Raw genomic sequence first — 15,349 nt, 5'->3', positions numbered from 1 at the left:
CTGGAGGTCACTTAAAGGGATGGGTCATTCTGAGGCCACTCTGGGAGTTGGGGTTGGTTCCAGACTATGTTCAGAAAGGGGTCCAAGAATACTTAAAACAATTCTGATTTTTAAAAAGTGTTTGGTATAAGAAATTTGTAAAAGACAGATAAAGCTGGAAAAGTTTATTTTCCCTGAACCACATGGACGACAAGAGAAGGCTATAGTTCATTATGAAACCTTCAGTGAGTGCCTACTAGGTAAGCCAGAAGTCCAAAACTGGCAGCTTGAACGCTGCCTGCCAAAAGGCTTTGATTGGCCTTCACAGTATTTAAAGGTTGTCTTTAAATAGTTGCCAACATTAACAAATTAGGAGCTTTCACATAAAAATTCAGTTTCTGGCTTCTCTAGAAAAATCAGAAGATCTGGCTGACACTAGATCTGCTTCCTGTCTAGCAAATACTTAACTGAAGCCAAGTAGCTGCTGCCCCTTTAGACAAGGCCCACTGGCTCTTGATCACAGGTTCCAGCCAGGTTGGCTTGCAGCCCCTGAGGACAAAGGAGTGTTCGACTTCTGGTATAAGCATCCTGCGTACCTATGTGAGAACCTGGTATAAGTACTAGGTTCTTGTCAGTAGCTATCTGGCAGGGTTTGGCTCATGGTATTCTCTCACCTTTTCCATCCCCTTTCTACTTGCCTCTGAGCTGCCCTAAGGCTGCATAGGCTCTTACTAGTAAGAATATTTTCCTTTGCCAAAGGGTCAGAAGGCCAAGTAAAGCCAAAACGCCACTGTTCCCTGAAGTCCTTGTGTCTGTGAATCCTATTGCTGCTTTGGCTGGAAAAGACTTAATACTGAGGAAGATATATAGCTCATATAATTGAGTCAACTATTTGCCAATAAAAAGATATAAAGTCATGCCAAGGGGAGAGCTCTAAGGGCCAAAGGAGAAGTGAATATGTGTGGCTTTACTTTATTTCTTAATGCAGGGCACAACTGAGCTGCAAAGTTGATCAATATAAGGCATAATGTCTGAAGTCAAGATAACAAGAGTGCTAAAACATTTTCTTTGCTTCAACCTGAAACTATGGAGATTATATTAGACTCTAGATTCAGGACAGTTGCCAGGTCTCTATAAAATAGGAGCGGCTAGCGTTTGATGACACGCAGCTTGAAAACCACCGCGGGGCTAGGTGATAAGTTGGTAACACAGAGGCAAAAGACAATTAGGGGTGATTTTCAAAGTGCTCCAGGGCCTGCAGCTGTAAGAAGCCTGTTGCCTGCACAGCAGTAGTGTAGCTACATTTCTCTCTTTCACACAGCTCTCAAAACATAAGCAATCAACTCTTGGCTGACTTCAGGAATCCAGCTGTCTGTCTATGATTCCTCATGGCACCTGCCATTATTAACCGCTACTAGGAATGTGCACTGGCTTTCTGAAATGGCACAAATCTGGATGTTTTATTATTTCTTTTCACTCTTTTATACTAAAAGTCGATATGTTTACTTTATTAAAAGTCGCCTTGGACTTGTGGATTTTTGTTTTTGTTTTTTGCTTTTTGCTTTTTTCAATGTAGAGATGGGTCCTTGTGTGTGGAAGGCTTGCTCTCTCAGAGGATAAGCCATACATAGTTATCTTTAGGATTATTGACAGAGCCCAGAATATGTGAGAATGATCAAGATACATTAAAAAGTAAAATGAGAACAGCGGGATGCAATAGAAAACATATTGAAAGGGAAAGAAATGATAAGAAATTTCAGGTGATGAAAGAGAGATGGAGATAGAAAAAAAGAGACCTGCCAGAAGTTTTAGATGGATGCAGTGGGAAGTTCAGAGGGCGCCTCAATGGTACCACCCTCTATGCCTTAAGGATTAGACAAGCTTTTGCAATGCAGTGTCCATTCGTGCAGTGTCCTGAACTGCAAATGCTCCCGGAATTCAACTCAGGAAGTTTTCAGCACTGTAGGACAGGCTAGGATTGTGAGATACATAGAAGATTTATAAATCATGGCCTCTGATCTCAAAAAGAGCACACTCTGTATTATAAATTTCCTTCATGCATTTATGTATAATTTATTTATGGCCAATTCCTTTCACGCTGCTCTGAGCTCACTCTCTCAGAGTCACTGACAGTGGGAGGAGCAAGAGCATCTGTGACTATGGTTCTGTGTTTCTGCAAAATAAACTCCCTGATGGCTGTCTTTGAACTTGTCTATACAGATGGAATGCAAGAAGTCAGAATTAAATATTTGTAGTGGTTAAAGTATTTACAAAAAAAATTTTTTTAAAGAAGTTAAAAAAAAAAATCTTTAAACTGTTGTAATAGATCCCATAACAATGTGGCACAAAGGCTTTGCTCATGTCAGCATACCCCGCCCCCCTCCGACCCCAGGGCTTTTCAATGCTATTTTATTTTATTAACTTACATTAACTTCATTCCAGCTAGACCGAAAAAAAGGATGGTGAAGACACAGGCTGGAGAATGGAAGAGAGCATGGTTATCTGAGGAGACTTCTCTCTCCTCCAAACTCATCCAAATTTGGTATCCTTTGCAGCTCAGCTCTAGGACTGAATCTTTTACAAAGCCATCTTTGGCTTTTTTAGACCTCCCTACAAACTTCTCTAATTTTTATTATTATTGCGAAGAATAATTACAAATGATATTAGATAATAACCACTGCCATCACAGTAAGAGTAACTAACATTTTCTGAGGATTGTTTCAGCTCTACGTACTTAGCTACGCTTCACCTATATTATATAATTCGTATTACTCAATTCTCTCAATAATCCTAAGGTAGGTACTATTATCATCCTCATTTGTCAGAGACAGAAAAACTGAGACTTAGAGATATTAAGAAAATTTCCCAACGATACCTAGTAAGTGACAGAGAATTCTTGTCAGTATTATCAATTTAGTATTTAATTATGAAGTAATCATTATGTCTCTCGAGTTGCTATTCATTGCACAGTTATTCAAATATTTTAAATGTACTGTTTTGGTGAGGGGTTTTACTAAAAAGCAAAATTGGGGTTTCAAGTACAAAATGTACTCTTGTTAACCCTGTGACTGACATTTTAAGATTCTGGGAGACTTATGAGGTATCTGAGATTGAGTAAGGGGAAGATTAGAGAGTACTTTCGAATGAAGGAAAAAAACAATGATATCCCAGAAGACCACTGAGATATCATCTGGGGCCAGCAGTTGTTTGCTGGAAATCCAGACCAAGGCCCTAATAGTTTGCTTATATCACTCTCTCAGGTCTCAGTTTTCCAGCAAAGCAATAGCAGAAAACACGTACACTTGAAAAATCACAAAAAGAATGTATGGCGAAAGCAATGTCTCCAAATTTTTTTGGTTCCTCACACAGAGCATTACTCATTTTTATAAAGTTCTGCAATAGAATCATACAGTTCAAGAGTTAGGCAAGATATTGTCTGACTCCATTTATTTTATAGATGAAGAAATTTCAGCCCCATGACTTGTTCAAAGTCACATAGTTAGCAGTGATATATCTGTGTTTTCTGATTCTTAATTCAAAGCTTTGTTCATGGGTCACCATAAGCCATAAGTACAACTCATTTCACAGGTGAGTCCGTACACATCTATTTATACTTGGGCTATATAGTAATAAACTTGTAATTGATTTATTTTTTAAAATAGTGTTCTTCAAAAACTATTTTGGCCCCAAATAAAAAGAAATAGGAAAAGTAGAAATTTTAAAAAGAAAAGTAAATGACTTAAAAAGTCAACCTGTCCAGCCCTGGTTCCTTCATTCATGAGATGAAGTAGTTGATTTAAGATCACTAAGTCAGTGAGAATCTGATAGAATAATAAAAATACTTTTGGTGCCCAAGAATTGCCCAAGTTGTTTAGGGAAAGGGGCAAAATGACAATATATGTCATGGAAGATAATAATACAGAGAAGTAGAAAACAAACAAGGAGATTAGTCAGGGGCTGGCGACTACTATAAATGGAAGAAGGGAATGATAAGTGTGGGGACCAATAAAGAGAAGAGGAGGATCTCTCAGAATTCTAGATGTAGAGAATGAGAGGGAGAAGTCTTTGTAAGAAGAGGAAGGTGTAGAAGGAAGTATAAGGCTGGAATCAATCCCATAGATGTGAGGGGTAGTGGTGGCAGTCAGGGAAGATTATTGGAAAATTCACAATGGCCAGAAAGAGGAGCATGTAAGTATAGCATGCAGAACTCTTGCCTCAGGTCAGTAAGGTGATGCAGGAGACTAGAACAGTGTTGTGAGCATCAAGATCAGGGATGAGTATGATTTGCTAATTCACACTAATTAATGAACCCATTTGGTGATTCTGAACAGAGTCAGATTTCAACCAGATTTTATACTTGGCTTCTATTCACTTATGCATTAAAAATGTGCATTCCAGGCTTGAGAGAGAAGAGCACACGATGAAATTAAGCATCAAGGACTTGTGAAATGTGGTTTTGTTTTGGTAGAGATGACCTTTCTGTTTCTCTGACTCTACTTTTCTAATAAAACATTTGATTTATATGGTTTAGAGGCATAAAAAAAAACATTGTGGACTCTGTCCAAAGACTAAAGAACTAAATTATAGTGTACTAAGAGAAACCTTCCAGTTGCAAAACACTGTGGCTTTTATCATTTATACGTAAATAACAACACACTGAAGCATGGAAAAAGAGGACAAAATAAGAATTTCACAAGCACATCTTATTAAAACCTATAAAAATCTGGGTGATAAATACACCAAGTCGAAAAACTTGTAGCAATAATTCAGAGGCACCCATTCTTCAAGATACCCCTTGCATTTGCAGATCATATCTATATTATGCCATCAATATTTTCTGATAACTTAATTTTAAAGTGGTGCTCATGGGTAAAGACCAGAACTGAGACGGGGTTGTGGTACAGAACCTATATTTAGTCAACTATTATATTTAACAGGAAATTGTCAATTTTCATTTACTTGTAGCATATTATTTAATTTTACTGAAGACAGTACACACATAAAATCCTATTGGCACTGGTAAGAGACATCCAAACACTTTGTTTTAGGCTTGTATGTATTTGGAAATAAACTGGATTTTCTTGGATCTTTCCTTAAAATATTGAGTCTGGTTAAAAAGTAACCAAATTTGCAAATGGACAAAATTCAAGCAGATATAAAAAAATTTGCATTTTTTTCTGTAATGACTACTTAATTGGCTTCTTATGAAGAAGAAAGCAAATCTTTAAAATACAATTAATGAGATTTTATGAATAAAAGAAGCAAAGGCTATGACAGAAAGATTTCTCAAAAGTATCTCATATGACTATAATATGATACTGAAAAGCCTCTACAAGGATGACTACTTTTCTTAAATTTGTTTCAAGCATAAACTTTGTAAAACACCTTGAGAAATGTAAATGAATCATTAATAATATGAAAATTATTATGAATAAACTTATTACTAATACTGTATTATTATAATAAAATAACAAAGCAGATTCCTCAGACTCAGAAACACTTGACTAAACTTTCATATTTGGGATGAGCAGTGAAAAGGTAGACATTCCTGTATAACCTCCCTTATTTTTATAGTGATTCTTCATGAAAAGTAGATAAAAGCATATCATCAGTCATTCAATAACATTTACAGCTGTTATAAAATTCACTTTTTAAGAGTATACACCTCCAACTTTTGTAATAGCTGTGGTTACTCTATAAACTGTTATTTTGCCAGACTTTTAAGGTGAAAAGCATTCAAGGGTGGCAGTTCAGTTGCAGCAGCAGAGTTAAGAGCATGGGCTTTAGTGAGTGGAGGGAGAGATGGGCAGAGAGAGGCATGTAACACAGCCAGAGACATGCCACCAACTTTGGGGGCAGGAGTCACATTTTTCAATTTCTGTTTCAGCTTTCTCAGTGCTTGCAAGTGTCCTACACAAACAACAGGAATTTGACTTGCTAACTTGACCTGATGCTCAATATCACTTGTATTAAGACTGGTTAAATTACAGAACTAGGGAAATAGAGGATGGAAGATAACTTGTGGGGAGCATGTTAACGGTGGACTCCTCTGTCTAATCTGAAGTCTGCTGTATGATATGGCTACCCACCAGCTCCCTCAATAAAGATCTTCAACTAAGCCAAAAAGAGGCTATTCTTTGGGGGAATGGAACTTTGCAATGGACATCAATGTCAAAATAGATGAACATTTGTTGAAATGCATTATTTTTGATAAGCGAAACACACCAAACGATAAGTCCTATGCTAATTATATTTATTTATTAATGTTAATTCATTTTGTTTTATGCATTTTAATTTAGTAAAAATTTTAATTCAATGAAGCATTTGTCGAATAGCTACTAAAAGCACAGCTTTCTGCTAAGGTACTGTAGAATAAGTAAAAACAGGTTCTCTGATCTTCCAGCATTGCATAGCTTAGCAGGGGAATTGACATTAGTTTATTAATCCCAGTTCACAAGTTACTGGGTGTGTGACTTTGCCTAAGTTACTTAACTTCTCCAGGTGTAAAATGACAAGACTAATAGTTCCTATCTTGCATGGTTGTGTGAGGTTGAAATGAAATTACTACAATTCCACATAATAAGCATTTAATAAATATTAACTATTATTGTAATTTTTATTATAATATATATTGAGCAGGAGGCATGGGATGTGTGATCTAACATATACATACATGAAAACATACTAGGCAGATTAATGTTCTTGAATGAATATAAGATTTCCAGTGTTAGGATACTGACTCAAACAATGAGGTAAAAAGCATATAATCTACCGTATCGCCACTTTATAATTAGAGTTTCCAAGATTAACAAAGAATCTGAAGTGTTGCCCCAAATGTTCCAAAATGTTAGTTATGGGACCAAGAACAAAATACAACTAATAGATTTTATGTCTACTAAACACTTATATAGTATCTATCCATTGAAATCTTGTAGCCAAATTGGATCATTGATATGGTAGCTGGGTGAATGTGGCCTGTGACATCATTGGGGTTCGGAATAGACTGAATAATCAGCAAGTAGAGAAACACCACTAACTGATTTTAGTAATGTGCTGTGAAGATCTGAAACTCAAGAGTGTGTGAAAATAATCTTAAATTGAATGTATATGCAATTATAGTGTCATATTAGAGACAAGAGAAAGGCAGTTAATGTTACTATACACCTATTGTGTGCTAGACATTTAAAAATATTTTTTGATTGATTTCCACAGATGCCTTAAAAAGTACACAGTATCTCTGTTTCAGAGAAATTAAATAACTTGCCTAAGATCACAAAGCTAAAAATTAGCGGGACAGTATCTGTATTCCCAAATATTTTTAACTTGCTATTTCACACTATTTCTCAAGCTAGAGAGAATATTATTTTAAACATTTGCAGAAGAAAACAATGATATGGACTTGATTTATTTTGAAGAACAAACACAACTTTCTGGATCCATCTATCTAAGAAGTTTTTCTTTTTTTAAAGTTCAGCTTATATTTGATTTTATGCCATTAAAAAATTTTTTTTCAGTAGGATTTAGTTGGTATGTTTTATCTACGTTCTGAGAAGGCAGATCTGTTTCTTAGAGCAGCAAGCTTTTGGAACATGCATCTTTAGTTATTCTTTTGTTCTGTCTGTTTTTCCTATTGGTTTATTTTGGTTTTGTGAAATAGGTATAAGGTTATTCTATAGTCACAGTATCATTTCCGAATCTCAATCTTTAATTGATGAGGTTATAGATTATAAGATATTTCTCTCTCTTTCTCTCTTTCTCTCTCTCCTCAAGAGTGTGTGAAAATAATCTTAAATTGAATGTATATGCAATTATAGTGTCATATTAGAGACAAGAGAAAGGCAGTTAATGTTACTATACACCTATTGTGTGCTAGACATTTAAAAATATTTTTTGATTGATTTCCACAGATGCCTTAAAAAGTACACAGTATCTCTGTTTCAGAGAAATTAAATAACTTGCCTAAGATCACAAAGCTAAAAATTAGCGGGACAGTATCTGTATTCCCAAATATTTTTAACTTGCTATTTCACACTATTTCTCAAGCTAGAGAGAATATTATTTTAAACATTTGCAGAAGAAAACAATGATATGGACTTGATTTATTTTGAAGAACAAACACAACTTTCTGGATCCATCTATCTAAGAAGTTTTTCTTTTTTTAAAGTTCAGCTTATATTTGATTTTATGCCATTAAAAAAATTTTTTTCAGTAGGATTTAGTTGGTATGTTTTATCTACGTTCTGAGAAGGCAGATCTGTTTCTTAGAGCAGCAAGCTTTTGGAACATGCATCTTTAGTTATTCTTTTGTTCTGTCTGTTTTTCCTATTGGTTTATTTTGGTTTTGTGAAATAGGTATAAGGTTATTCTATAGTCACAGTATCATTTCCGAATCTCAATCTTTAATTGATGAGGTTATAGATTATAAGATATTTCTCTCTCTTTCTCTCTTTCTCTCTCTGTCTCTCTTTGGTGATATATAAGACATAAAGTGCACCTCATCAGTTAACCTTAAGAAGTTGCATGCATAGGCTTTGTCATCAGCGTTCCCAGAAGCACCAGCACAGTGAATATGTCATACATGGTATCCACTATATATTTGATGAATTACAGCGGCTCTAAATATCTTTATTAACATGTATGCAGCTTATATTAAAAATTTATTAAATGTTTGTTGAAATAATTTATCGAGACTTTTGCTCCTGGCTTTGATGAAGTCCATACCAGATTAACCTTCACTTGTACAATTCTACAAGCTGGAGAAAACACTTTCAGGCACACATACACAGTAACAAAACAATAACAAAAATAATAACAAAATAGCAGAAACAAAACAACATAAAAAACAGTAACAAAATAGCAGATGAAAGGCATTAAAACAGTACTTGTGGGGCCAAGATCCTGTAAAGAAACAAAACTCATTGAGCCAGGAGCCCTATATGTACTTTTTTTTTCTTTAGGGAATTTTCCAATTCACAATGAGATGGCTAGAGGCTGAACAAAAAGTTGCAACCTGGGACTTGCAGCAATCTGACAAGGTTGGGGAGACAAAAAAAAAAAAAAAATAGAGTTTGTAAACCAAAATTAATTTTAGACTGTAAGAAAGAATAAAAAGTATTTATTTGAGCAGAAAGAGCTGCAGCTCAGGAGACACAGATTTCAGGGGCAACCTAAACTGTGCTCCACGGAGACAAAGGGGAGGCCATCTATTATAGAAAGATTTCCCACTCAAAGTTCCAATTTTATGTAAATGAGGTTTCCAAATTGTATAGTCCAAATCATGCCATTCTGATTGGTCAGTACAGACAGAGGCGAACGAGGCTACAATTTGTAGTTCTGACTGGATGGGGTAGGTCTCAGACTGTTGGTAGAAAGGTGAAACCAGGATTTCTCTGCAGTGGTCGACTCAGAAGGTGTGAATAAGTGGGGAATAGTGCGTGAAGAATTCAATCTGAGGTTCTGCCCAATATAGAGAGTGTGTGGGGAGCCCCTATGTCTGCAGTAGCCGCTAGATTCTTATTATTTATAAAATTTTGGCCCTCAGTTGACCATCGGGAGTACATCTTGGCAGATAATTTCCTTCTTAAAGTTCATACCAAGTGAATCTTTCTTCTAGGAGTTTACAGGTTCTAATCCCCTAAGGCAACCAGGACTTGAGATCAAGATTCCAAAGAAAAAGGGAACTGGACAAGCATTTGCCACTTTTGAAGCTGCATACCCAAGGAATGAAAAGCTAAGCAGAAAGTAGCTGCTCAAGGTCTAAAAAGCTAAGCAAAGGATTCAGTAGTCTCATAGTGCTGGGGAATGAAAAATTGGAGTCCAGAGACTGCCAAGGATGAGAAGTCCAGATAACACGATAAGCTTTCAATGGAGTCACCTGAACAAATTCTTAGTTTACCCAAAGGGAGGAGGCAAATTGTAAATAGATTAACCATTGCAAAGTCCCAAACCCAGTTTCTACTGAATCAAGGTGATCAGCCCATATCCTATTTACTTTCCAAAAGAAAATTAAATCCCTAAAAGGAGAAATTTAAACTTATTTTTACCTAAGTGTTGTATACTGACTGCCAGCTATAGGAATTTACCCTGCAAAAGCTTTCGTTAGGCATGCACACAGTTGCTTTTTTTTTTTTTGCATTTGCATGCTTCTAGGAGGAGTCCGTGCTCTCCAGTTCTATAGTTCCCACCAATCCCTTAGTCTCACAAGAAGCTTTTTTTCACCCACATAAATTACTTGCTTAAACCTAAATGCATTTGCTACACATTTAAAAGTAGATGAGTGACCACCATGGATCTATGTTGTAAACTAAGCTCTCTGATGGTAGGCATAAGAGAGCTATAGCATCTGCATGATGGAAATGCCTATGAGTGGATGAGATCATCTGTGGGGAGGACCAGTGGCTTAGGGGGGTTAAAAGACTAAGCTTGCAAATCTCTTTGGCTTCTACATTTGTCTTTACAGAGCTCCTGAGATAAATGTTTCTTTTTGTCCGTTTATTCATTTACAGTATTTTGTATATGTAAAACATTACATAGCTTACAAATTATATTTTTATACATATATTTTTTACATGATCTTTCAGACAAAGCTTAGGGCAAGAATCGGACCTCTGTTAGGAAAGTAGATAACTAAAGCTCAGAGATGTCAAGTCACTTGGTTGACTAGAGGTTGCACGACACTTAATTGCATGCTCATTTACTGTTTCTGACAGCTCAACATTAAAGAATGCTACCATAAAATATGCATGTAAAAGTATTCACAAAAAGTATTTCTCCACCCCAATAAGGGAGTAATGCAAGAGATAAGAATAAGATTTTAGACCCTGGAAAAAATTATAAAACAACACGAAGGCAAAGAATCTGACTGACCAGGTGAAAACTGGCCCCAAATGTTGTTTCCTTTGTTCTCCCAAAACTGTTTTAACAAGAGGAAGTATGCCTCTTGCTTACCCTAATCCTTGCAGGCTCTTTCAAGAATCAGAGTGTGCTACATCTTTTCACAGGTAAAGGCCAACAGAGTCCAGGAAGGCATATTGCATGATTAAAATGCAAAAAATATGGTCACAGAAGGCACAGAAAAAAACCTCTGAAGTGGAAAAGACCATGGGGTAAAACACTAAAACAAGAGTAGGGCACAAGGCGTGGAGGCACCTGTTTTGCAAGGATGAAGCCAGATGTCAAAAGGTAGTCTATATAATCTCTTCACTACTAAAACTATATTTGTGGAAGATAGTCACTGGCAGATCAGACCTTGACATTTTATTATTTAGAGAACCTGGCATAAACAAAAGTAAAAATCCTGAGGTTTGTCCGAAGTGCCCTGCCTGGCCAATCAACAGGCTGACGAGAAGTCAATGTCAGATGTTGTCATTCATTGTTAAATGGAGTTAAGAAGTTTATTTCATGAAAACACAAATATATTTCACCAGCCCAGATGCTACTGAACATTAGACAGAGTGGCATGACCTAATCAAGACAATTTAAATACACTTCCTTTGCCTTAGCTTCTGTATATTTATTGTAAAGTTATAGAAATGATCTGGGATGTTTTGAGGAGCACACGAGATATTCATTAGTCTCTGAATCTCACTCTACAAAACAAGTGTAGTGATTTTTTTTCCACTAAATTTGACATGGCTCTAGGACAAATCAATGATAGAGTCCCAATTTTCCCTGGCTCTACATGTTTATTACAGGGTTTTCTAGAAGATTGCTTTTCCACTCTTCATGAAGAGTTCATGTGCTAGTCTTCAACAGAAACAAAATGACTCTTCTTATTACTGTTGGCTGTTGGCAAGCAATTGCAAAGGGAATGCTATGAAACAATTAGTCCTCTGTAACTGATTATTTAACAATATGCATTTCCTAAGAGCTATTTATCCCCAAAAGGAGGTAGCTAAGACTAAATATGTACTGTATCTACACTGACACCTGCACTGAACATCTATAGATGCTAACTGGAAATGCTCACAGAAGATAATTAAAAAAGGGTTGTAAATTTTCTTCTCTATTCCATTTGCAATGAAATCTGTATATTTTTGTGAGCACGGAAACATGGTTCATTTCTTATGACACCTCAAGGACTATTTTCATTTGGGAAAATCTCTGCATAAAAGATTGCTTTAGCTTTAAAGCTGAAATTCAACATATAACAACAAAGATACATGGAAAGCAAAGGACGAAGAGAGGGGGAAAAAGAAGAAGAGTGGGAAAGAAAGGAAGGAAGGAAGGGGGAGGGGGGAGGGAGGGAAAAAGAGGAGGAAGAAAAGGAGGAGGAGAGAGAGAGAGAGAGAGAGAGAGAGAGAGAGAGAGAGAGAGAAGGAAGAGGTAGAATAATCAAGAAATACTATTTTTTCTGTTTAAGAAAAATGTTTTATGTGTTCAAGGCACTCTAGTGGCCACCAAAGAACAACTAAAAAGTAAAGGAAACTGTTCTCAACTTCAAATCACTTATTTCCAAGGCCTTTAGCCATCTAAGACATGGGGTTAGGAATGAAAATGATTTCAACTGATTGATATTAAATTTTAATACAGGCTATATATTTTTAGCTACAGATTCCATGTTATAACTCCCTTCTCTGGGATAGCAAATGATTCAGAAACCACCAGGGCACATCTCGAGACCAGATGCTTGTACAAAGGAACACATTTAAGTCAGTTATAGAGAGACAGTCAAGCAAGACTCAAGAATGTGATCTTATAAGTCACATACTGAGAAGTGCCACATCCCAATACTATGTAAAGTTCTGCTCTCTTTCCAGCTTTTGCATTCCAAGAAGAATATATATCAGCTTTTGGAAAGGTTCTTTTATGTATATGAATCTTTCTCCAAAAACTTATTTTTCAATATCTCCAAGAAGCTCATACCTGATGCCGCTGGTTACCCTTGTATCTTATATGAGATTCTTTCTTTACATGTAAGAAGATTGTTAGTCAGTAAAATTTTGACATAGTAAATGTAAGAAAGCCCTAGAAGAAAACCCAACCTGAAATAAATGTTGTATATAAGTCTGACTCTGACTGGTTTGGGTTTAAAATGGAAAAATACTTTATAACATAATGAAGCTAGGAGTGATATGCAAAATGTTCACTGAGTGGGTTTTAGGCACTGACCAATCAGAATGACTAGCACTGGAATGGGGGTCTGGAGGTTCCCTGTCTGGCCAAGCATTAGCCTTTTAGCTCCTGGAAGTCTGAGAATGCTTCTAGATTATATGGCCAAAAGGCTGGGACACATGCAGGGTTTAAACAGCAGTTATTTCAATATTTTAACAACTGATAGGTTGTTTTCTGTTTGTTTTTTGTTTTTTAATGCCTACAGCATCTAGTCTTCCTAGGTGGTCTCCCATTCAAGTACTAACCAGACCTGACCCTGCTTAGCTTCCTAGATCAGATGAGATAGGGCAAGTTCAGGGTGGCATGGCCGTAGACAATTGATGGGGTTTTACTGGCTGAGTATCAGGTCTGGGGATAACTCCCATTAACTGTTACACAAATTTGGAGATATCGTGGACTAAACAGTTTAAGAAAGTTGTGATTTATAAGTATTAGCATAAATCTACCTGGAAATGACAAACAACTCATTTTTTAAAAAGGAGAGGTTATGGATTATTAGTTCAGGGAATTAAGAAAAATATTAAATGTAGTCCCTCATCAATTTTTTTTGTGGGCCATGTAGAGACATTTAATTGTACAGTGGATCCCAAGGACATTCATAATAAACTGATGTTACACTGAAGAAATTTCCAAGTGATCTGACAATAGCTGATCTTGACCTTGTCCAAACTTGTATCAATGAACAAGAAAATTGAAAAAGTATATATAGTAGACATCTGTTATTCTGGACTGCCTAGCACTGTTGATCCCTTTTATTGGTAAAAGAATTCTTTCCTCTGGTGGGAATTCCATTCCATGTGGGTTTTGTGAGACAAATCATCTCCTTCCATCAATGGAGCCTGCTCATGACCCAGGCCTGGCCAGAATACCTGTCACCATGATTGCTTTCTGGATAGGCTGTGATCTAGGGTAAGAATAATTTAAGTTCTTCATAGAGTTTTCCTGTTTGGGAATAAGCTCTCTCTCTGCTGGGGCAGGAAAGTTGGTAGGAGGTGAGGCTTGCACTGGTGGTGGCTGCAATGTTCAAGAAAATTATTAAGTAATAATATTAATAGAAGACATATTTAAAATTATGATTTGTTTACCTCACTTTTGCATTTGTGTCCATCCTGCTTCATAAAGTACTTAATGTACTTTTTCTTAAGTGCTCAAATGTATTAGAAGTTTGGTAGCTCAACTGAGTCTTCAAAAAGTGATCAAGAACTTCCTGATAGTATTTCAAGTGATCAAGATTCCCTTTTAAAAACTTTATCAAATAATAAATGTAAAAATTCAGACTATTATAGAAATAGACCTTTCCTCCATCAGCCATAGAGCACCTGTGACAACAATACTCCAGATAAAAAATAAGGTAGTAATCTCCTCTGAGCAAAATGTTGTAGCCAAGCCTAAGATACATAATATATTTTGTGGTCGGAGGTGTTGATGAAAGCCAGTAAAAAAAATACAAAGGCCAGTAAAACAAACAAACAAGAAAACTGTTAAGTGTTCATGGTACATCCTTTGAAGAACTTACTACTATATTCCATGGAAATGCCCCAGTTGAAGATATGACGCAGTCTTGTCTTAAATGAACCCAATAAACCCTAGAGGAATCATATTTTCCAAGTGTTTCTAAATAGGCGTTCTTTTAAGGACTGATTCACTGAGCACTGGTACCAAAAATGTGCCAGTGTGCCAGATCCCAGGCAAGAAAGATACAAATAGTCATTGCTTGAAAAGGGCTACCAAGATGGAATTTAGCTTATTAAACAAAAGTTTGAAATACTTTTAGTTTTTACTTATACTTAGCTTGTATTAAGTTCCTTAAAGAAACCATACAATTTCTTTTATATCTCCCAACAAAATATATTTAATGCTCAACAGTCCTCCTTTATTAACTTCCATAAGATCTCAATAGACTTTTTCCTGTGTATGTGGCTTGATAGGTTACATTTTAATTTTAAGGTTTAAATTTATTTAATTACTGCTGACTGGTTCAGTTAGATTTCAGGTTTCCAACCTCCACCGAATCCCACCAATATCTCTCTAAGCAGTCCACTTCTTAACCATCTTCCATCACTTACATTCACTTTCTGCTTAGAAATTATTCCATACTGTTTACTATTTTTATCTCAAGCTTTCAACTCATTCATCTCAACAGAGTGCTTGCTTGCTGACTTTCAGAGAAAAGAGGGCATTAGATATAAATTCTAACTTTCCATACTTTCAGTTCCAGAATAGTTGTTTCATGTTCACTTATGGTTCCTTTTTTCCC

The 15,349-nt window shown here is 36.1% G+C and overlaps 1 protein-coding gene and 1 pseudogene across 1 annotated transcript in view; both read right to left on the bottom strand.

Moving 5' to 3' along the window:
* ADGRV1 (adhesion G protein-coupled receptor V1) overlaps window positions 1–15,349 on the bottom strand; it is a 469,718-nt gene that overhangs the window by 37,106 nt on the left and 417,263 nt on the right.
* LOC112480681 lies at window positions 13,289–13,407 on the bottom strand (annotated as a pseudogene).

The sequence above is a fragment of the Pteropus alecto genome, unplaced genomic scaffold (genome assembly GCF_000325575.1).
Source record: "Pteropus alecto unplaced genomic scaffold, ASM32557v1 scaffold20, whole genome shotgun sequence".
Classification (NCBI taxonomy): domain Eukaryota; kingdom Metazoa; phylum Chordata; class Mammalia; order Chiroptera; family Pteropodidae; genus Pteropus; species Pteropus alecto.
The sequence above is the reverse complement of the archived record's forward strand: the minus strand, read 5'-3'. Positions and strand labels throughout refer to the sequence as shown.